This window comes from Oncorhynchus nerka, linkage group LG28 (genome assembly GCF_034236695.1).
Source record: "Oncorhynchus nerka isolate Pitt River linkage group LG28, Oner_Uvic_2.0, whole genome shotgun sequence".
Lineage (NCBI taxonomy): Eukaryota > Metazoa > Chordata > Actinopteri > Salmoniformes > Salmonidae > Oncorhynchus > Oncorhynchus nerka.
Window position 1 is genome coordinate 41671959 of NC_088423.1, and position 25494 is coordinate 41697452.

The 25494-nt window shown below is 42.5% G+C and overlaps 1 pseudogene; it reads left to right on the forward strand.

The window, feature by feature from the left end:
- Nucleotides 1-313: 313 nt before the first annotated feature.
- On the forward strand, nt 314-23111 carry LOC135565504 (E3 ubiquitin-protein ligase FANCL-like; annotated as a pseudogene).
- Nucleotides 23112-25494: the final 2383 nt, after the last annotated feature.

Here is a 25494-nt window from a genome sequence, read left to right on the forward strand (position 1 = left end):
ACACTGCTTAGTTGGCTACTGGCTAATCAAGTTTTGCAATTCAAGCCATTAGGTATCGGGTGATTCACTTGATAACTTTAGTGATGTTAGTATTAAAACACATTTTTAAAATGAGATGCATCTTGCTTTCTCAATTTCTCAAGCAAAATGAAGATGGTTTTCGGCTTGTGACACAAAAGCAAAGCATGTATTTTCCGAAATACCTTTGCCTCAAACGTAATGTTTGCTTTCTTAGTTAATGTTTTTGAACTGTAGACACGTTCAAGTGGTAGGAACGTGAGTATGCAGCTGCACACTTGAATGTTTTTTTGACATGCTAGCACGGTCAGCTAACTATGTTGTTAACATTAGACCACCATACAGCTGACTTTGAACTGTCAAGGATGGAGAGTTTGATTGTGAAAGAGAGACCGCTGTTGTTACCACTCAACAAGGAGAAAACTGTCTGATGGATCTGTCATGGTTCAGGTGGGACAAACATGTTATGGTTTCTGAGCTTGCTACTTCTCTACAATCAAGCCAAGAGATCTTGTATCTTTGATATAATTTTGTAGTGTTGGCTGTGTAGTAGCCACGTGCACTTGCATTGATTCTTGGACAGTCAGCTGTTTATGTAGACAGCATCAGCAAACTTGTGGTTAAGTTAATCACATGCTACGTTGCCAGAAGAACAAACCGTTTTGTTCCCAGATCCCATGGTAATGTGTATGTTTTGAAGATGATCTGATGGCCTATTTTATCTTCTTTTGTTGCTATTTTGTATTAGGTGAGAGACTTCAGAACGAGAATACTACTCCCACCAGATCATCAACTTAACCTATCTGAGTACAAGTCCCCTTTATTCTATTTTGTGTGTGTCAGGGAGAGACAGACACAACAAGGAATGGTCTGTCAGTGTCAGTCCCTCCTGTCTGTCTTTGTTTGTCTGTCTCTCTGTCTCTCTCTATCTCTGACAGACTGGCGCAGAGGAATGGTGGTGTCAAACTTAATGATACATGCTGCTTGTCTTCGTTGGTACCCTGAATGAATTATATTGTACTCTGGTCCCCTGGATCAAATGGAATCAATGATTTATTACATATCATTCTGCATTGCAGGCTTCAATGCTGCTGGCAGCTGAAACAGGTATTGCGTGGATATGTGCACATGGTAAAATAGGTAAGACAAACAGGGCAATCTACACTAACACTTTAACTCCAACCAATTGAGAGACCCAATTCTTTCAGGTGAAAATGTTTTCACCAGTAGGTGGACTGGACTGTTTAGTAGTTAGTGGACTGTACATTGCTGTGTTTGACTTGCTTGTTTAAAAAAGTAGTTTCCACTGCTTAATTAACATTGCCTTAGAAATGTCCCTATTTGTTATGTGGTCTCCTCTTGGTTGTTGGGATTAGATTGATATTTCACCCTGGGCTGTAAAGTTCATTATGTTCACAGGCTTTAAGCTATTATTAATTATTAAACCTAGTGACAAGCTCCATTAATCAAAACCTTGGCCTTGATTTAAACGGCTCCTTCAAGTTAGTTTGAAAGAAGACACTACCGTATCACTTAATTTTCTAGCTATTTAGGGATGTCTCTTTTCTCATTGTTTTTGTCTTTTCACAGAGATGACATCACTCGCCTGATCTAGTCAACTTTGTTTCGGAGCTGAAGACTGTCCTGGTACAAGCATCTGTTGTTGCCTCAGATTGATATTGACATATTCCTAAATGTCATAAGAATACATACAGTGCTGAAATGCTGGTGATTGAATGTAAACAGGAAGTGTTTTATGTTCCAGGAAGTGGCCCTGAAGAGCAGGCTGGAGTGTCGCTCCATACCCCCTCCACAGTACTACTCTCAGCTCATCACTGAGATGGAGGACCTAGGGTTGGGAAAGGTATGTACTGGAGCAAGTAGGACTAGGGACAGAAGTTTTTCTTTACTATGTGAAAAGGAACAACTCTGACCAGGAACAACTCTGGTCGCTAGTCACAGAGTCTACAGACTCACAGAGTCTATGACCTGAAGTATTTCCTAGTGAGGTCTATTAGACCAGCCAGTGACAAATTATTACCTTACAGCTAATCTACCATTAGAATAAAGAAAGGCTTTGGACAATATTGTACTGTATTAATAACTGACTCAGGGTTTGCATAAGGGGCTTGAGGTGTTTAAAGTACTTGAATTTGGCACTCTGAAATTTAAGTACTGGAATTCCTTGAAAATCAGACATTTTCTCAAGTTGGTCCTTGAAAAGAGGAGAACAGAAAATGATTAAATATGTTAAAATGAAAAATATATGTCTTACAAATTAATTTCCATACTTATCCCATTTCCCTGCAGACTACCAAGGTTTTCTTTCCTCACGTGTTTCGTGCTCTGGTTGCCAGGTGAGCTCGCTCATTTCACCCACACTGCCACTCAGCCAGGCAGATACAGAACTGACTGATTAGGCGCCGCCAAACATCACATCGATAGCTAAAATACCAGGCAAATGTAGATTCAAACCTTGATGTTTATGAAGGGGATGTAGTGGAGGGTAAACACACTCAAATGCCATTTACGCAGCTTTTTATTTGTGAAATAGTATTTACTCACCTTTTTAGTTTGATAATTATGATTTACCTACTTATTATTGCGTACCCAGTGTTGATCAAAGCTCAGAAGGCTTCTTGATCTGAGTTCTTATTGTGCCTACATCTGAACGAGTGGAATCATGAATGATTAATGTATAATCGTTATGTTCGCCTGCTCCCCCAGATTTGCCATGTTAGTCGCGCATTCATTCACCACTCTGCCCAACGGGAAACTCCGCCAACAAGCTCCCACCCTCATCAGACCGTGAGGCTGTCTGCGAGTCCGTCCCATTCATCATCCACGGCCGGACATCAGCCATTGCACCAGCTGCCATCATCTGCAGTTCTACTATAAGAAACATCTTGGGTCCCATGGTAAAAACCCTGTGCTATCCTGGAGCACGACTACAAGACACTACAAGCCTGCTTCCAACCGTTCTATGTCAGCTACTGGAAACTGACACTGGAAACTGACACAGCTACTGGAAACTGAGATCAAACGACATCAGGGGGGCTAGCTCGGGAACTTCTGAAAATTGATTTAAAGAACTGATTCTATCACTGAAAAATTTAAAAGAATTGCCAATTATTTAAGGTCCGGTACCATCATTGGGCTGAAGGTGTGGAGGGAACAGAAGGCCACTGGCATTACACACCTGGCTAAAATATTACTTTAGCTCTGTTGGAATCACTTGTATAGATAACTTGGACACCTTCTGGAAACCGAATATGCTCTACAGGAATGACGGAGGCCATCCAAATCATCTTGGCTCCTGGACTCCTGTTCACGCATTTTAAGGCTGCTTTGAGACATTGACTTATCAATGACCCAAGACCAGCTCAGTTAATCCCTACCATTGTGTCACTGAGTTGTCATAATGCTGAGCAAATGTACATTATCCCAGGGACGTTGGCAGACACAATTTAAGTAACTTAATGTATTTCCCCCTAACTGCCCTGAATGCCTCTGTTGATCCTACAGCCATTGTATGCAGTAATCGTGTGCCTATGAACCAGAGTTATACTGTTAGCACTGAGGCGGTATTCTCTGTGTGTAGCTCACCCTGCGCTATCAGCTCAAATATAAATAACATGAGCATGTCTACTTCTAATAAGCTTCCCAGTAAAGCAATAAAAATAATCAAGCATCCCAGAAAAGTGATAAAAATAGCCCACATTAACATATGTAGCCTAAGAAATGACATTCATATTCTGACTATCTCTGAAACTCACTTAGATAATACAGTTGATGATACAGTTGTAGCAATACATGGTTATAAGATCTACAGAAAATGCTGAAATGTCAATGGGGGAAATGTTGCAGTCTATATTCAGAACCACATTCCTGTAAAGCTTAAAGAGGATCTCATGTTAAATACTGTTGAAGTAATATGGCTACAGGTTCCTCTGCCCCACCTAAAGCCCATTATTTTGGGAAGCTGCTATAGACCACCAAGTGCTAACAGTCAGTATCTGGATAACATGTGTGAAATACTTGATAATGTATGTGATCTCCAGATACAGTGGGGAGAACAAGTATTTGATACACTGCCGATTTTGCCGATTTTCCTACTTACAAAGCATGTAGAGGTCTGTAATTTTTATCATAGGTACACTTCAACTGTGACAGACGGAATCTGAAACAAAAATCCAAAATAACACATTGTATGATTTTTAAGTAATGAATTAGCATTTTATTGCATGACATAAGTATTTGATCACCTACCAACCAGTAAGAATTCCGGCTCTCACAGACCTGTTTGTTTTTCTTTAAGAAGCCCTTCTATTCTCCACTCATTACCTGTATTAACTGCACCTGTTGGAACTCGTTACCTGTATAAAAGACACCTGTCCACACACTCAATCAAACAGACTCCAACCTCTCCACAATGGCCAAGACCAGAAAGCTGTGTAAGGACATCAGGGATAAAATTGTAGACCTGCACAAGGCTGAGACGGGCTACGGGACAATAGGCAAGCAGCTTGGTGAGAAGGCAACAACTGTTGGTGCAATTATTAGAAAATGGAAGAAGTTCAAAATGACGGTCAATCACCCTTGGTCTCGGGCTCCATGCAAGATCTCACCTCGATCATGATCATGAGGAACGTGAGGGATCAGCCCAGACCTGGTCAATGACTTGAAGAGAGCTAGGACCACAGTCTCAAAGAAAACGATTAGTAACACACTACGCCGTCATGGATTAAAATCCTGAAGCTCACGCAAGGTCCCTCTACTCAAGCCAGCGCATGTCCAGGCCCGTCTGAAGTTTGCCAATGACCATCTGGATGATCCAGAGGAGTGGGAGAAGGTCATGTGGTCTGATGAGACCCAAATAGAGCTTTTTGGTCTAAACTCCACTCGCTGTGTTTGGAGGAAGAAGAAGGATGAGTACAACCGCAAGAACACCAACCATCCCAACCGTGAAGCATGGACGTGGAAACATCATTCTTTGGGGATGACTGCACCGTATTGAGGGGAGGATGGATGGGGCCATGTATCGCGAGATTTTGGCCAACAACCTCCTTCCCTCAGTAAGAGCATTGAAGATGGGTTGTGGCTGGGTCTTCCAGCATGACAACAACCTGAAACACACAGCCAGGGCAACTAAGGAGTGGCTCCGTAAGAAGCATCTCAAGGTCCTGGAGTCGCCTAGCCAGTCTCCAGACCTGAACCCAATAGAAAATCTTTGGAGGGAGCTGAAAGTCCGTATTGCCAGGCGACAGCCCCGAAACCTGAAGGATCTGGAGAAGGTCTGTATGGAGGAGTGGGCCAAAATCCCTGCTGCAGTGTGTGCAAACCTGGTCAAGAACTACAGGAAACGTATGATCTCTGTAATTGCAAACAAAGGTTTCTGTACCACATATTAAGTTATGCTTTTCTGATGTATCAAATACGTATGTCATGCAATAAAATGCAAATTAATTACTTAAAAATAATACAATGTGATTTTCTGGATTTTTGTTTTAGATTCCGTCTCTCACAGTTGAAGTGTACCTATGATAAAAATTACAGACCTCTATGTGCTTTGTAAGTAGGAAAACCTGCAAAATCGGCAGTGTATCAAATACTTGATCTCCCCACTGTATACAGTGCCTTGCGAAAGTATTCGGCCCCCTTGAACTTTGCGACCTTTTGCCACATTTCAGGCTTCAAACATAAAGATATAAAACTGTATTTTTTTTGTGAAGAATCAACAACAAGTGGGAAAACTGATAGAGACATACCCCAAGTGACTTACAGCTGTAATCGCAGCAAAAGGTGGCGCTACAAAGTATTAACTTAAGGGGGCTGAATAATTTTGCAATCCCAATTTTTCAGTTTTTAATTTGTTAAAAAAGTTTGAAATATCCAATAAATGTCGTTCCACTTCATGATTGTGTCCCACTTGTTGTTGATTCTTCACAAAAAAATACAGTTTTATATCTTTATGTTTGAAGCCTGAAATGTGGCAAAAGGTCGCAAAGTTCAAGGGGGCCGAATACTTTCGCAAGGCACTGTATATATTTTTTGGGTGACCTAAATATTGACTGGCTTTCATCAAGCTGACCACTCAAGAAAAAGCTTCAAACAGTAACCAGTGACTGCAACCTGGTTCAGGTTATCAGTCAACCTACCAGGGTAATTACAAACAGAATAGGCATTGATCACATCTTTACTAATGCTTCGGAATTTTGCTTTAAAGAAGTATCCATATCCATTGGATGTGGTGATCACAATATAGTAGCCATATCTAGGAAAACCAAAGTTCCAAAGGCTGGGCCTAATATAGTGTATAAGAGGTCATACAATATGTTTGTAGAGATCCTTATGTTTATGATTTATGAAATTGCTTATTTCAGCTACTAATAAGCATGCACCCATTAAGAACATGACTGCAAATATGGTTACATCCCCTTGGATTGATGAGAAATTAAACAATTTTATGGTTGAGAGGGATGAGGCAAAAGGTATGGCAAATAAGTCTGGCTGCACAACCGCAAAAGTTGTTCCGCTACCGAAAAATAGTAAAGCACCATTTACTGGCTCAAACAGTCGACCAATCAACCTATTACCATCCCTTACTAAACGTTTGTAAAAAAAAAATTGACCAGATACAATACTATTTTACAGTAAAGAAATTGACAACAGACTTTTCAGCACACTTATAGGGAATGACATTCAAAAAGCGCAGTGCTTACACAAATTGACAAAAAAGATTGTGGGGGCTGTTTCGTTAGACTTCAGACGGGCTTTTGACATTATCGATCATAGTCTGCTGCTGGAAAAATGTATGTGTTCTGGCTTCACACCCCTGCTATATTGTGGATAAAAAGTTACCTGTCTAACAGAACACAGAGGTTGTTTTTTAATGGAATCCTCTCCAACATAATCCAGGTATAATCAGGAATTCCACAGGGCAGCTGTCTATGCCCCTTATGTTTTTCAATTTTAATAACGACATGCCACTGGCTTTGAGTAAAGCTAATGTGTCAATGTATGCTGATGACTCAACACTATACATGTCAGCTACTACATCTACTGAAATGACTGCAACACTTAACAAAGAGCTGCAGTTAGTTTCAGAATGAGTGGCAAGGAATAAGTTAGTCCTACATTTTTCAAAAACTAAAATCATTGAATTTGGGACAAATTATTCACTAAACCTTAAACCTCAACTAAATATTGCAAAAAATAATTTGGAAATTGAGCAAGTTGAGGTGACTAAACGGCTTGGAGTAACCCTGGTTTGTAAACTGTAATGGTCAAAACATGTTGATACAACAGTAGCTAAGATAGGGAGAAGTCTGTCTATAATAAAGCGTTGCTCTGCCTTCTTAACAACACTAGCAATAAGGCAGGTGCTACAGGCCCTAGCTTTGTCACACCTGGACTATTGTTCATTTGTGTGGTCAGATGCCGCAAAGAGGGACTTAGGATAATTATAATTGGTTCAGAACAGGGTAGCATGGCTGGACCTTAAATGTGCATGGAGATCTAACATTAATAATGCAATGAATAATGAATAATGCAATTAATAATGCAATATCAATGTCTTATGGTTCAAAGTGGAGGAGAGATTGACTTCAGCACTACTTGTTTTTATAAGAAAGACCTTTGTGGACCAACAATTTTGTGAAATACAGTATAAAGACAATTTAAATATAAAATCAATATAATATTATGTATAGTAAAGACAAAATATAAATGCAACATGCAACAATTTCAAAGATTTTACCTAGTTACAGTTCATTCTGTAGGTTCATGCTCTACAACATCCGCAGAGTACGACCCTGCCTCACACAGGAAGCGGCGCAGGTCCTAATCCAGGCACTTGTCATCTCCCGTCTGGATTACTGCAACTCGCTGTTGGCTGGGCTCCCTGCCTGTGCCATTAAACCCCTACAACTCATCCAGAACGCCGCAGCCCGTCTGGTGTTCAACCTTCCCAAGTTCTCTCACGTCACCCCGCTCCTCCGCTCTCTCCACTGGCTTCCAGTTGAAGCTCGCATCCGCTACAAGACCATGGTGCTTGCCTACGGAGCTGTGAGGGGAACGGCACCTCAGTACCTCCAGGCTCTGATCAGGCCCTACACCCAAACAAGGGAACTGCGTTCATCCACCTCTGGCCTGCTCGCCTCCCTACCACTGAGGAAGTACAGTTCCCGCTCAGCCCAGTCAAAACTGTTCGCTGCTCTGGCCCCCCAATGGTGGAACAAACTCCCTCACGACGCCAGGACAGCGGAGTCAATCACCACCTTCCGGAGACACCTGAAACCCCACCTCTTTAAGGAATACCTAGGATAGGATAAAGTAATCCTTCTCACCCCCCCCTTAAAAGATTTAGATGCACTATTGTAAAGTGGCTGTTCCACTGGATGTCATAAGGTGAATGCACCAATTTGTAAGTCGCTCTGGATAAGAGCGTCTGCTAAATGACTTAAATGTAAATGTAAAATATAAGGAAATCAGTCAACATCATCAGTCCTGACTTGCCACTTATGTATGTAGTAAATAAGTAGTGAAACACGCATTATTGAGTAGAACTTTTAAGGTAGTGATGAATAGTACGTTTTTTTATGAGGTTGTGGAGGTCTACTGCCATCTGTTGGCGACTAAAAACAATTGCATAATAGGAACTATTGTAAATTGGTTAGATTGAAGACCTTTCTCTTAGGGTTAACCTCTTAAGTCGACCCTCTACTTTTTTGAACATTCTGTTAAAAATCGCGCAACATTTCAGCGCCCTGCTACTCATGCCAGGAATATAGTATATGCATTTGCTTAGTCTGTGTGGATAGAAAACACTCAGACGTTTAAAAAACTGGTTAAATCACTGCTGTGGCTTTACCAGAACGGCATTTACATCGAAAAGCACAGGAAAAACTGATCACTGAAAATGGGAAAATATATCCATGCGCTACTTGAACCCATTGATAAAGGTGAACCACAATTAATTGACTGAGGTTGCAGTACCTACAGCTTCCACACGGTGTCTAGAGTCTTGTCATTTCCCTTCGAGTTTTTTCTTGGTCAAACACATACAGGACACCGTATCTCCTCCGGTCTAGGACCGGATATTTTCGTTGAGTTTCTAGCCTGACATTTTTCCAGACGGACAGCTAATGATCTTTACATCGCCTCCTGATGAATTTTATCGCTTTTTAACGTTTACTAATACCTAAAGTTGCATTACAAACGTATTTCGAAGTGTTTTGTGAAAGTTTATCGTCGACTTTTTGAATTTTAAAAAATGACGTTACGTTTTGAAACGATGTTTTTTTCGTTTATCACACAGTCTACATATAACGATATCTAGGCTTTATATGGACCGATTTAATCGAAATAAAGACCCAAATAGTGTTTATGGGACATCTAGGAGTGCCAACAAAGAAGATGGTGAAAGGTAATGAATGTTTTCTATTTTATTGTGCGGTTTGTGTAACGCCGAAATGCTAATTATTTTGTTTACGTCCCCTGTGGGTCTTTTGGGGTGTTGCATGCTATCAGATAATAGCTTCTCATGCTTTCGCCGAAAAGCATTTTAAAAATCTGACTTGTTGCCTGGATTCACAACGAGTGTAGCTTTAATTCGATACCCTGCATGTGTATTTTAATGAACTTTTGAGTTTTAACTAATACTATTAGCATTTAGCGTAGCGCATTTGCATTTCCAGAGCTCTAGTTGGGACGCAAGCGTCCCGAGTAGAAGCAACAGGTTAATCGGGGGAAGGGAGGGGGTGAAGTTATGTGTAACGAGTAACGTAATGTCAATGTTGTATTACCGTTAGAAGCAGCAGGTGTTAGAAGCAGCGGGCGTTAGAAGCAGCGGGCGTATCTCAAAGCACTCGAGATTTGTTTAGTGTCTTAATTGGCAGCAGCATTAATAGCACAGAGTTTTCACTAGCTATGTCCGCTGATTGGTGCAGGTAAGGGAGGCTTTCTATGTGCCTGGTAATTTTAATGGGCTTGAGGTTTTTTTTGCCTTGAGAAGGTGCGTCATGAGTTAATGAATGGAAATATGGAGTCAACTATCTCTACTCTAGCCCCCTCTATGCCCTAAACCAGGGATATTCAAACTGGCAACCCAGGGAAAATATATGGGCTCCTGAGTGGCACAGCAGTCTAAGTCAGTGCATCTCAGTGCAAGAGGCGTCACTGCAGTCTCTGGTTCGAATCCAGGCTGCATCACAATCAGCCCCATAGGGTGGTGCGCTTCTTGCCCAGTGTCGTCTGGGATAGGTCTTCATTGTAAATAAGAATTTGTTCTTAACTGACTTGCCGAGTTAAATAAAAACATGTGTCCTCTTTTCTACTGTAGGTACAGTGCCTTCATAAAGTATTCATACCACTTGACTTGTGTTACAGCCTGAATTCAAAATGGATTTCAGCCATCTCAAATCATATCAAATTTGATTTGTCACATACACATGGTTAGCAGATGTTAATGCGAGTGTAGCGAAATTCTTGTGCTTCTAGTTCCGACAATGCAGTAATAACCAATGAGTAATCTAGCTAACAATTCCAAAACTACTACCTTATATACACAAGTGTGAGGGGATAAAGAATATGTACATGAAGATATATGAATGAGTGATGGTACAGAGCGGCATAGGCAAGATACAGTAGATGGTATCGAGTACAGTATATACATATGAGATGAGTATGTAAACAAAGTGGCATAGTTAAAGTGGCTAGTGATACATGTATTACATAAAGATGCAGTAGATGATATAGAGTACAGTATATACGTATACATATGAGATGAATAATGTAGGGTATGTAAACATTATATTAGGTAGCATTGTTTAACCTGTTGCTTCTACTCGGGACGCTTGCGTCCCAACTAGAGCTCTGGAAATGCAAATGCGCTACGCTAAATGCTAATAGTATTAGTTAAAACTCAAAAGGTCATTAAAATACACATGCAGGGTATTGAATTAAAGCTACACTCGTTGTGAATCCAGGCAACAAGTCAGATTTTTAAAATGCTTTTCGGCGAAAGCATGAGAAGCTATTATCTGATAGCATGCAACACCCCAAAAGACCCACAGGGGACGTAAACAAAATAATTAGCATTTCGGCGTTACACAAACCGCACAATAAAATAGAAAACATTCATTACCTTTCACCATCTTCTTTGTTGGCACTCCTAGATGTCCCATAAACACTATTTGGGTCTTTATTTCGATTAAATCGGTCCATATAAAGCCTAGATATCGTTATATGTAGACTGTGTGATAAACGAAAAAACATCGTTTCAAAACGTAACGTCATTTTTAAAATTCAAAAAGTCGACGATAAACTTTCACAAAACACTTCGAAATACGTTTGTAATGCAACTTTAGGTATTAGTAAACGTTAATAAGCGATAAAATTCATCAGGAGGCGATGTAAAGATCATTAGCTGTCCGTCTGGAAAAATGTCCGGCTAGAAACTCAACGAAAATATCCGGTCCTAGACCGGAGGAGATACGGTGTCCTGCATGTGTTTGACCAAGAAAAAACTCGAAGGGAAATGACAAGACTCTAGACACCGTGTGGAAGCTGTAGGTACTGCAACCTCAGTCAATTAATTGTGGTTCACGTTTATCAATGGGTTCAAGTAGCGCATGGATATATTTTCCCATTTTCAGTGATCAGTTTTTCCTGTGCTTTTCGATGTAAATGCCGTTCTGGTAAAGCCACAGCAGTGATTTAACCAGTTTTTTTAAACGTCTGAGTGTTTTCTATCCACACAGACTAAGCAAATGCATATACTATATTCCTGGCATGAGTAGCAGGGCGCTGAAATGTTGCGCGATTTTTAACAGAATGTTCAAAAAAGTAGAGGGTCGACTTAAGAGGTTAAAGTGGCTAGTGATATATTTTACATCATTTCCCATCAATTCCCATTATTAAAGTGGCTGGAGATGAGTCAGTGTGTTGGCAGCAGCCACTCAATGTTAGTGGTGGCTGTTTAACAGTCTGATGGCCTTGAGATAGAAGCTGTTTTTCAGTCTCTCGGTCCCAGCTTTGATGCACCTGTACTGACCTCGCCTTCTGGATGATAGCGGGGTGAACAGGCAGTGGCTCGGGTGGTTGTTGTCCTTGATGATCTTTATGGCCTTCCTGTGACATCGGGTGGTGTAGGTGTCCTGGAGGGCAGGTAGTTTGCCCCCGGTGATGCGTTGTGCAGACCTCACTACCCTCTGGAGAGCCTTACGGTTGTGGGGGGAGCAGTTGCCGTACCAGGCGGTAGTTTGTGAGTGCTTTTGGTGACAAGACGAATTTCTTCAGCCTCCTGAGGTTGAAGAGGCGCTGCTGCGCCTTCTTCACGATGCTGTCTGTGTGGGTGGACCAATTCAGTTTGTCTGTGATGTGTACGCCGAGGAACTTAAACCTTACTACCCTCTCCACTACTGTTCCATCGATGTGGATAGGGGGTTGTTCCCTCTGCTGTTTCCTGAAATCCACAATCATCTCCTTAGTTTTGTTGACGTTGAGTGTGAGGTTATTTTCCTGACACCACACTCCGAGGGCCCTCACCTCCTCCCTGTAGGCCGTCTCGTCGTTGTTGGTAATCAAGCCTACCACTGTTGTGTCATCCGCCAACTTGATGATTGAGTTGGAGGCGTGCATGGCCACGCAGTCGTGGGTGAACAGGGAGTACAGGAGAGGGCTCAGAACGCACCCTTGTGGGACCCCAGTGTTGAGGATCAGCGGGGTGGAGAGGTTGTTGCCTACCCTCACCACCTGGGGGCGGCCCGTCAGGAAGTCCAGTACCCAGTTGCACAGGGCGGGGTCGAGACCCAGGGTCTCGAGCTTGATGACGAGCTTGGAGGGCACTATGGTGTTAAATGCCGAGCTGTAGTCAATGAACAGCATTCTCACATAGGTATTCCTCTTGTCCAGATGGGTTAGGGCAGTGTGCAGTGTGGTTGAGATTGCATCGTCTGTGGACCTATTTGGGCGGTAAGCAAATTGGAGTGGGTCTAGGGTGTCAGGTAGGGTGGAGGTGATATGGTCCTTGACTAGTCTCTCAAAGCACTTCATGATGACGGAAGTGAGTGCTACGGGGCGGTAGTCGTTTAGCTCAGTTACCTTAGCTTTCTTGGGAACAGGAACAATGGTGGCCCTCTTGAAGCATGTGGGAACAACAGACTGGGATAGGGATTGATTGAATATGTCCGTAAACACACCAGCCAGCTGGTCTGCGCATGCTCTGAGGGCGCGGCTGGGGATGCCGTCTGGGCCTGCAGCCTTGCGAGGGTTGACACGTTTCAATGTTTTCCTTAAGTCGGCTGCAGTGAAAGAGAGTCCGGATGTTTTCGTTGCAGGCCGTGTCAGTGGCACTGTATTGTCCTCAAAGCGGGCAAAAAAAGTTATTTAGTCTGCCTGGGAGCAAGACATCCTGGTCCGTGACGGGGCTGGTTTTCTTTTTGTAATCCGTGATTGACTGTAGACCCTGCCACATACCTCTTGTGTCTGAGCCGTTGAATTGAGATTCTATTTTGTCTCTATACTGACGCTTAGCTTGTTTGATTGCCTTGAGCAGGGAATAGCTACACTGTTTGTATTCGGTCATGTTTCCGGTCACCTTGCCCTGATTAAAAGCAGTGGTTCGCGCTTTCAGTTTCACGCGAATGCTGCCATCAATCCACGGTTTCTGGTTTTGGAATGTTTTAACCGTTGCTATGGGAACGACATCTTCAACGCACGTTCTAATGAACTCGCTCACCGAATCAGCATATTTGTCAATGTTGTTGTTTGATGCAATACGAAACATATCTGTACACACTACCACATAATGACAAAGTGAAAACATGTTTTTAGAAGTGTTAGCACATTTATTGAAAATGAAATACAGAAATATCTCATTTACATTCAGTAAGTATTCACACACTTTTGTAATGACACTCCAAAAGGAGCACAGGGACATTCCGATTTCCATTGATCATCCTTGAGATGTCACTACAACTTGATTGGAGTCCACCTGCGGCCAATTAAATTGTTTGGACATGATTTGGACAAAACACACCTGTCTATAAGGTCCCACAGTTGACATTGCATGTCTTAGCAGAAACTATACCAAGTCCAAGGAATTGTAGATCTCCAAAATTGTGATGAGGCATATATCTGGAAAAGGGTATTAAACCATTTCTAGAGTGTTGAAAGTTTCCAAGAGCACAGTGGGAAATGGAAAAAAAATATGGAATTACCCAGACTCTGCCTAGAGCTGGCTGTCCAACCAAACTGAGCCACTGGGCAAGAAGGACCTTGGTCAAGGAGGTGACCAAGAACCCAGTGACCACTCTGACAGAACTACAAAACTCCTCGGCTGAGATGGGAGAATCTGCCAGAAGGACAACAGTCTCTACAGCAACTCACCAATCTGGTCTTGGTGAGACGAAAGCCACTCCCGAGAAAAGGTACATGACAGCACGCCTGGAGAAATAGATTTTGTGGTCTGATAAGACAAAAATGTAACTCTTTGGCCTGAATGCAAAGCACTATGTCTGAGAAAAAACAAGCACAGCTCATCACCTGTCTAACACCATCCCTACCTTGAAGCATGGTGGTGGAAGGATCATGCTATAAGGATGATTTTCAGCAGCAGGGACTGGGAGATGGTAAGGAGAGAGGGAGCCAAATACTGTCAAATCCTTGATGAGAACCTGCTTCAGAGTGCAAAAGACCATAGACTGGGGGCAAAGATTTACTCTCCAACACGACAATAACCCGAAGCATACAGCCGAAGCAACACTGGAATGATTTCAGAACAAGAATATGAAAGTCCTTGAGTGGCCCAGCCAAAGCCCAGACTTGAATCCCATTGAAAATCTGTAGAAAGACTTGAAGTTTGATATCTACCGTCACTCACCATCTAGTGCTTGAGAAAATCTGCAAGGAATAATGGGAGAAAATCCCCATATCCAGATGTTAAAAGCTGATACAGACATACCCAAGACATCACAACGCTGTAATTGCTGACAAAGATGCTTCTACAAAGTATTGAATCAGGGGTGTGAATACTTATGTAAATGAGATATTTCTGTATTTCATTTTCCCCCCAAACATCTAAATTTCTTTTTAACATGTTTTCAGTTTGTCATTATGGGGTATTGTGTGTATATGGGTAAGAAAACAAATATATTGAATCCATTTTGAATTCAGGCTGTAACACAACAAAATGTGGAATAAGTCAAGGGGTATGAATACTGGATTGTGCAACATTTACCCATTATTCTTTTGAAAATTCTTCAAGCTCTGTGAAATTGGTTGCTGATCATTGCTAGACAACCATTTCTAGGTCTTGCCATATATTTTCCAATAAAAAAACTGTAACTCGGCCCCCAGGAACATTCCCTGTCTTCTTGGTAAGCAACTCCAGTGTAGATTTGGCCTTGTGTTTTAGGTTATTGTCCTGCAAAAAGGTGAATTCATCTGCCAGTGTCTGGTGGAAAGCAGACTGAACCAGGTTTTCCTCTAGGATTTTGCCTGTGCTTAGCTCCATTCAGTTTCTTTTTTTTATCCTGAAAAAGTCCTCAGTCCTTAGCAAATACAAGCATACCCATAATATAATGCAGTTACCACTTTGCTTGCAAATATGGAGAGTGGTACTCAGTAATGTGTTGTATTGGATTTGCCCCAAACATAGCACTTTGTTTTCAGGACAAAAGTGAATTGCTTTTCCACAATTGCAGTATTAGTTTGGTGCCTTGTTGCAAACAGGATGCATGTTTTGGAATATTCTGTATGGGCTTCCTTATTTTCACTCTGTCAATTCGGTTAGTATTGTGGAGTAACTATAATGTTGTTGATCCATCCATCACAGCCATTTAAATCTCTAACTGTTTTAGTCACCATTGGCCTCATGATAACATCTCTGAGTAGTTTACTTCCTCTCCAGCAACTGAGTTTAGGAAGGACACCTGTATCTTTGTAATGACTGGGTGTATTGATACACCATCCATAGTGTAATAACTTCACCATGCTAAAAGGGATTTTCAGTGTCAGATTTTCTTTTTTAACCCATCTACCAATAGGTGTCATTCTTTGCGAGGCATTGGAAAACCTCCCTTGTCTTTGTTGTTGAATCTGTGTTTGGAATTCACTGCTCGACTGAGGGACCTTTCAGATATTTGTATGTGTGGGGTACATAGATTAGGTAGTCATTCAAAAATTATGTTATACACTATTATTGGACACAGAGTGCGTCCATGCGACTTATTATGTGACTTGTTAAGCATATTTTCACTCCTAAACTTATTTAGGCTTGTCATAACAAAGGGGTTGAATAAAATACATTACTAAGACATTTCGGCTTTTCATTTTAAGAATTTCGAAAAACATAATTCCTCTTTGACAATATTCGGTATTATGTGTAGGCCAGTGACAAAACATCTCAATTTACTCCATTTTAAATTCAGGCTGTAACACAACAACATGTGGAGAAAGTAAGGGGGTGTGATGAATACTTTCTGAATGCACTGTACCTCCCGGTTGAATACCCTAAACACAGCTTTTATAAGTGTTGGGCATCATTAAATAGACATAACTTGATTCCAGATTCACTAGTTCTCATGGCAAATACATGTTTCTTGTGTGTGTCATTGTTGAAATAAGAGATGTGTGTTTGTGTACACCTCTGTGCATTGTTCTTCGATCTGTCTTCAATCTGTCTTTATGTTTCCCTAAAAGCGTACACATTGCCTTTACCCCAAATGGTCATACATCTATTTGGCTTTTATGGTAATCGGTATAGGTTGTCACACCTTCCTAAAGTATGAGGAGTTTTTATGGCTTCACTTAATCTCAAGCCTCCCTCCAGGATAAGTACATCAGAGACATGTTCGATACATTTGATAGTTTATCCAAACATTAAGTACCTGCTGGTGAAATAGTATGTGAATGAACTCACATGTGAGTAGAATTGACTGTCTACGGCTTGCTACATAGATGTCAAATACTTTGGAATTGCAGCTGGAGCACGTCAGTTCTCATCATTACTCTAACAAATTGCAATTTCACCACTGTTTAAAGCTAGCTCCATCCATATACTGCTCACTTAGACACACGTGTCATCTGTTCCTGCTTTTCAAAGCACCTCCGCTCCTGTTGTTACATTTAGATATTTTGATTGATGTTATTTAAGTGTCATATTTTACAAATGCTTTGCTCTCATCAGTCTTCACAGTGGGGCATCACACTGTCACGCAGTGTCCATCACGCCAATTGCCAGCCAGCCCCTGCTAATGTGGGGCGGGAGGCCCCATGTGAATGCAGAGTAGAGATGGGACTGTGACGCAACAATGGAGCTGTGATATTGATATGCAGATTTATTTGTATTTTTATAGATTACCACTAATAAAATAGAATGAGGGAAGGGGAGAGGAATTGAGTGAGATGGACATGAAGAGTGAGTTAATAAATTATGTGCGTATTTTTCTAGGTTAAAGGAGAGCAAAGTGCTGTGTTGGATCGCGGTGTGTGTGTCTGTATGTTCCCATATTTGAGTTTAGTACGTGTCAGTGTACATGTCAGTTTTTAAAGCATCATACTTATATCCGTCAGAAACAGTGCCATTACTGCACTGTAAATATAAGACAAAGTAGTCCACAGAGTCCAGACACTGGTCTAAGGTCAGTTTGACGTTACCAGCGCTAATGGTTAAGGTTAGAATTAGAGAAAGGTAAGCTGGTCCTAGATCTGTACCTACGGGGGATTTCTACATGGTGCACTAAATCAGGGGAGATCTGAGGCAGAACAGGGACAGCGCTAATGTAGATGTTCCACTCCCTCTCTCGGGGAGTGATTAATAGGCTATGACGGGAGCAACGTGCATTCCCTCTACTAAACTAAACCCCTCTGACTCGGACTGTGTGTGAGAATGCGTCACCTCTGTATGTAGTATGTGTCTGACCAACTGAGTGACGGATATCTGTGTGTTCCCACACTGGTGTTCCATTGAAACAGAGTTCTGCACACTGAGACATAGGGCTTAGAACTCCTCAAGACGCCAGCATGTCGTCACCGTCAAATTGAAGCCCAAGGTAAGAGAACACACGTACACTGTGTACAAAACACTAGGAACACCTGCTCTTTCCATGGCATAGACTGACCAGGTGAATCCAGGTGAAAGCTATGATCCCAAGTTGATGTCACCTGTTAAATCCACTTCAGTCAGTGTAGATAAAGGGGAGGAGACAGGTTAAAATATATATTTTTAAGCCTTGAGACAATTGAGGCATGGATTGTGTCTTTGTGCCATTTAGAAGGTGAATGGACAAGACACAATACACTGCTCAAAAAAATAAAGGGAACACTTAAAGAACACAATGTAACTCCAAGTCAATCACACTTCTGTGAAATCAAACTGTCCACTTAGGAAGCAACACTGATTGACAATACATTTCACATGCTGTTGTGCAAATGGAATAGACAACAGGTGGAAATTATAGGCAATTAGCAAGACACCCTCAAAAAAGGAGTGGTTCTGCAGGTGGTGACCACAGACCACTTCTCAGTTCCTATGCTTCCTGGCTGATGTTTTGGTCACTTTTGAATGCTGGCGGTGCTTTCACTCTAGTGGTAGCATGAGACGGAGTCTACAACCCACACAAGTGTCTCAGGTAGTGCAGCTCATCCAGGATGGGACATCAATGCGAGCTGTGGCAAGGTTTGCTGTGTCTGTCAGCGTAGTGTACAGAGCACGGAGGCGCTACCAGGAGACAGGCCAGTACATCAAGAGACGTGGAGGAGGCCGCAGCAGGACCGCTACCTCCGCCTTTGTGCAAGGAGGAGCAGGAGGAGCACTGCCAGAGCCCTGCAAAATGACCTCCAGCAGGCCACAAATGTGCATGTGTCTGCTCAAACGGTCAGAAACAGACTCCATGAGGGTGGTATGAGGGCCCGACGTCCACAGGTGGGCATTTGCCAGAGAACACCAAGATTGGCAAATTCGCCACTGGCGCCCTGTGCTCTTCACAGATGAAAGCAGGTTCACACTGAGCACACGTGACAGAGGTGACAGAGTCTGGAGACGCCGTGGAGAACGTTCTGCTGCCTGCAACATCCTCCAGCATGACCGGTTTGGCGGTGGGGTCAGTCATGGTGTGGGGTGGCATTTCTTAGGGGGGCCGCACAGCCCTCCATGTGCTCGCCAGAGGTAGCCTGACTGCCATTAGGTACCGAGATGAGATCCTCAGACCCCTTGTGAGACCATATGCTGGGGCAGTTGGCCATGGGTTCCTCCTAATGCAAGACAATGCTAGATCTCATGTGGCTGGAGTGTGTCAGCAGTTCCTGCAAGAGGAAGGCATTGATGCTATGGTCTGGCCTGCCCGTTCCCCAGACCTGAATCCAATTGAGCACATCTGGGACATCATGTCTCGCTCCATACACCAATGCCACGCTGCACCACAGACAGTCCAGGAGTTGGCAGATGCTTTAGTCCAGGTCTGGGAGGAAATCCCTCAGGAGACCATCCGCCACCTCATCAGGAGCATGCCCAGGCGTTGTAGGGAGGTCATACAGGCACATGGAGGCCACACAGACTACTGAGTCTCATTTTGACTTGTTTTAAGGACATTACATCAAAGTTGGATCAGCCTGTAGTGTGGTTTTCCACTATAATTTTGAGTGTTACTCCAAAGCCAGACCTCCATTGGTTGATAAATTTGATTTCCATTGATAATTTCTCGTGTGATTTCGTTGTCAGCACATTCAACTATGTAGAGAAAAAAGTATTTAATAAGAATATTTCATTCATTCAGATCTAGGATGTGTTATTTTAGTGTTCCTTTATTTTTTGGGGCAGTGTATTTAAATCAAATCAGATTATTATGGTCACACACACATACAGTATTTAGAAGATGTTATTGCTGGTGTAGAGAAATGCCTGTGTTCCTAGCTCCAACAGTGAAGTAGTATCTAACAAATTCACAAAAATGCAAACAAATTTCAATGTTGCACCCCCTTTGAACGGGGCCTTTGAACGTGGTATGTTAGTAGCTGCAAGGCGCACAGGTGCCAGGCGCACCGCTTTGAGTGTGTCAAGAACTGCAACGCTGCTTGGTTTTTCACGCTCACAAGTGTCCCGTGTGTATCAAGAATTTTACACCCCCCCCAAGGGCATCCAGCCAACTTGACACAACTGTGGGAAGCACTGGATACAACATGTGCCAGCATCCCTGTGTAACGCTTTCGACACCGTGAAGAGTCCATGCCCCAACAAATTGAGGCTGTTCTGAAGGGGGGGGGGGAGTTGTTCCTATTGTTTTGTACACTCATTGTATGCTATGATAGTCTATTCTCACACACATGTACACTTACAGTTGAACTAACTAAAACCTGAATTGAGAAAACACACACATTGTATGTTAACAGTCAATATAAAAAACAAGACATACTCTTACACATTACAGTCAAATATCCATGTATTTAAATAAAGTACTTGTGTTAAAATACATATGTAGGGCAAACATACTTTGGGGAAGTCTGTGTGAGAGGTGCCAACACGCTGTGAGATGGGAGTGTAGATATATCCACTTTAGACACTCAGTGGTATGATACAACTCCCCAAAACCAGAGGAGAGGATTGAGATAAGACCATGTGGGCATATCTGGTAGAAATACATCTCTGTGGTCCTCTTAAAATGATTAAGAAGGGCATGGAGGAGGTACAACATCTAGATCACTTTGAGCACATCTTTGGTTGGCGATAGCGGCCATATTCTGGGTATAGCAGGGTGGCAGTGCTGGGTTAGAGAGTGCTGAGACGGATGGCATCATCGCAGCTTGGTGGTAGCTGGCCCTGATGATATCCAGAGGAGGTGGTTGGTTTCACCCTGTGCCCAAATGCCCGCGTGCCCACCAGCCAGCCCCCATCTCTGAGTAAAGATTCCCCCTGTGGCCCAGCCTCCTCGCCAGCCCCTCTCCCCTAGCCAAGTCAGAGGATAGAAGGTAGGGGTTGGCATGCAGAGATGTGGGTGGAGTGGGGTCGGGGGGTGGGGGGCAGGCAGGCTGGCAAAGGATGATATGGAGAGAAATTAAGAAAGAGATGTTAAGGACAGGGCGTGGTTTAACTTCTGAAAAATGGCCATGAGTAAGCAACAGGAAAAATAGCCCCCAAAAAATATGCCAGTTGGCTATATTTAGTGTGTACTGTACAGTATTGCTAACAGGTACCCAGGGAGGGGTGTTAGGGCATGTTCCCCTCCAATTCACAGCACTATGTAGAGGCCCCAGAGTGCTTCGCAGAGCTACCTGTTCCACCGGCAATGACCAGGACACCACAGGTACAACACACACACACATTCTCAGTCAGACAGTAATATTGAGCCTTAGACACTGACAGCTGTTCTTGTTCTGTGTGCTGTATGTGAGCCTCGACATGTGTGTGTGGGTGTGTGTATTTTATTGATGTGTGTGTGTGATACATGGCAAGTCATACAGAGAAGACCAGCTCAGTACAGCTCTGCCGTATGGAGCCTGTCTGCCTGCTGGGCAGCTGATGGATCACTCCTGTGCTGCGAAAAGAGTATCTGGTGTGTGTGTGTTGTGGGGGAAGGGCTTGTCTTTCTGCTGTCCTGACATGTTCATTTAAATGAGTAATTATTGCTTGCTCTGTTGCAGGGCCAAGATGTGCCACACTCCGTGTTTGTGCAAAAGAATGAGGGACAGAAAGACTCTGTAGTTTGTGTGCACATTAGAGAGAGTACAAGAGACAGACAATGAATGCGTATACGTACATACTACATACCTGTTTTGTGTCTTTTCAAAACAGTGTGTGGTGATTGTTGTCTGTATCAGACTGCAGGTGGGCAGGACCATCGGTGGGCACCAGACCCACCACCGCAGGTGTGGCACAGCATGAACAACCTCCGCCAGCAGTCTGTGTGTGTGAGTCCGTGCGTGTACACACGTACATGCCAGACCTACCAGTCATAAAAGATTAGAGTACAGGGTTAGAATCATACCTGTCGTCAGCCAGGAGAAGAAAACCCAGGCACATACGTCACTGTTCCCTCATTGTCTACACAAGCCATCATTATAGGCTTTAGGTATCCATTCGTACTGAATTACTCCATTTGAAACCTGCTAGATGATTGCTTTTATTAGCCGTGTTTTAGTAGGTACAGTTATATACTCCCGTTTCCTCAGTAGTTTAGCATGTAGTGAGGATAGATCTGTCTTTACTCAGTGCTAGATGAAGAGGCTTAATTAAGGCACTCAAGGAGCACTGAGCGAATCTAAGCTTTCCACAGACACTCTTACATCCTGCCACTCAAATCCAGCAGGAATTCAGTTACCAAGCCCTCTTTTACTGGGTCCACTGTATTTCTATGGAGCCATAACCATAATCACGCCACTGGCATTAATTGGCCAGTAATTGTGGAGTCTCTGCACCTGTGCGATGCTAAATTGTGTGCACTGTGCTGGCACAATGACCCATAATTTTGGTTCATTTCTCTCTCTTTCTTTTTTCTCTCTCCTCACTTCTGTCGGGTTTCCCTCTTTAGTGTGTCGTGGTGATGGGGGAGAGAGCTAGTCTAATCAAATAATTTGTTCAAGGGAATTAGATTTGTTGAGCCGCCTGCCTCTATTAAAAACTTAATAAAGAGTAGAATCAATTTCTAAATAATGTTTGTCTATGTGATACTATCTTCTTGGTAGTCTATAGTCTGATATGTCATCTTCACCTTACACATTTAGGCAAAAAGATTTTCCCAACCGTTAGATACAAGTTACTTGGTTGAGATAGCTAGTTGTTTGTAGTTATAATTGTGGTAATTTTAATACAGAGAAAATGATTAGTCATGTACAGTAATTCTCTCCAATTCCAGACCTTTCTATAGATGCAAATCATGACTATCTAATTTGTACGGGCATAATTATATTATTATTATATATTTTTTCTCAATTAGGCCAATTCATTTCTTTATTGAGAAGTATCCACCCCCACATTTGAAATCTGGTTTAGGTGGTCATAGCCATTGTGTTCTGTTCCTCACACAGAGTTCTCTCACACTCAGTTCCTGCTGCGTCTAGAGTCTCTGGACGAGTTTTGGAAGGTTATAGATTTATGAAAATACCTGGGTTCTAGTGTAGGCTTGTCCAGGAACACAAGGTATGGACCATTCCCAAGAACTAGTTAGCCCTTCCCCCTCCGAGGGGCCTAAATATATCTCTCTGTTACAGTATTCAGAGGACTGACTATTGAATGAGTGATAGAATAATGATATAGTATCCATGTTTGGTATCTATCTGAAATGTGTTCACATAGGACAAATCTGATGTTACCTACATAGATGTATTATCTATGTGGTAACTTGTATCTGTACAGGGTGAATTCTGAATTACTCCATTATGCAAAGGATTTTTATCGTCCTCTCAGGAATTCGATCATATTTATATTGGTCTCATCTCCCACACAAGCCTTTAAATGCTGTGACACCCTGTGGAGATTGGGCCTTAGTGATCAGGTTACACTGTAAACTTGGTGTCATTTGATTGGTCAAAGGTGGTTGGTTATATGGTTGAAAGTTTACACCTTCAGATGTTATAAATGGAATTAAATGCCTTTGTTTTCTCTCTTACCCCGTATCAGGTCCACGGAGGAAGGTTGTATGGTCAATTCTAATTGCCTAGGCTTCTAGGCTTCTGGCCTAGTAAGCATCTCTTTGTCCATGCTTTGCCTTATAAGTTATCCTCAGAATCTATATGACTAGAATAATGCTTTGTTAATGTCAGTATTGCCTTGTAATGGATGGATTAACAACATTGCATTCACTCCACATCACCAGCCAGTTTAACAAAGTGAAAAGAAGGTAGCCTGATCTTTGTGGCCTAAATAAAAAATGTAATATGTAAGACTTTGGCAATATCATGTTCTGGGTGTGCTTGTCACCGGCAGGGACTGGAGAGTTTGTCAGGATCAAAATAAATATGAAAGGAGTCTTCTGAATACCTAACATTGGGATAGAGTAGTCTTTTTTACCGGGACAAATACACACATTTTAATGCCAAAGATAGACCAGAATGGCTTTTAAAGAGGTGTTGAGTGGCCCAGTCCTGACTTAAAACTGTCTGAAAATCAGAGACCAGGTTTACATATTTCTGTCCATCAATGATTGCCAACTAAATTTACTGAGCTTGAGCAATTTTGACAAAAACAATGAACACCTTTCGAATATTGAGTTGAACCCCCTTTTGCCCTCAAAACATCTTAAACTCCTCGGGGCATGACCTCTACAAGATGTCAAAAGCGTTTCACAGGGATTCTGTCCCATGTTGACTCCAATGCTCCTCAGAGATATGTCAAATTGGCTGGTAGTGTAACTCTACTCCAAATAGCTCGTTCCATCTTATCCCACAGATGCTCAATTGGATTGAGATCTGGTCACTCGGCAGGCCACTGCAGTAAGCTGAATTCACTTTCATGTTCATGGAACCATTCTTGGGCAATCCAAGCCTTGTGGCATTATGCTGAAAAACTAAACTCGCAGACGGAAACACTGCTGCCATGAAGGGATTCACATGATTGGCAATGATGTTCAGATCACAGGAGGCTGCTAAGGGGAGAACGGCTCATAATAATGGCCAGAACAGAGCAAATGGAATGGCATCAAACACCTGGAAACCATGTGTTTGATGTATGTGTTACCATTCCAATAATTCTGCTCCAGTCATTACCACAAGGCCGTTCTCCCCAATTAAGGTGCCACAAACTCCTGTGGTTCAGATATCCTGTGGCATTCAAACGCTGCTCCACTTTTATCAAGGGGCCCAATGTGTGCCATGAAAACACACCCCACACCATCACACAATAACCACCAGCCTGCAATGTTGATACGCGGCATGATGGATCCAAGTACTCATGTGTTTTTCTCCATACCCTAGTCCTCCCATCAGTCTGAAACAGCCATCAGACCAGGCAGTTTTTCCAGTTTCGTTCCTTAGCCCACTGCAACCAAAGTTTCTTGTTTTCTACTGAAAGAAGTGGAACTCTAAGGTCGTTGGCTGCCATACCCAGTTCGTGTTAAAGTATGACAAGTTGTGCATTCTTTTATTGGTCTTTGGGCACCAATGTTGTACTGGACTGTCAGTTGAATAACTGTAACCCGTATGTTGCTCTGAACAATGTGGAATGTGTACTCTGTATTGAATGACGGCACACTGTGCTTCAGTATTTCTTAACCGCTTCCTCCTACCCACATTTGGTCTATCAACTGATCTGACTGAATTTGATAAGCAAACACAGAGTATTGAGGAAACTTGGCTTCCACCTACCATATTCTGTCATGTCTGTGATCACAGACAAATGAAATATGTACAGTGCCTTCAGAAAGTCTTCACACCCCTTAACTGTTACAGCCTGAATTTAAAATGTATGAAATGTAGATGATTTTGGTACTGGCCTACACACAATACCCATTTAACGTCAGACTGGAATTATGTTTTTTGAATATT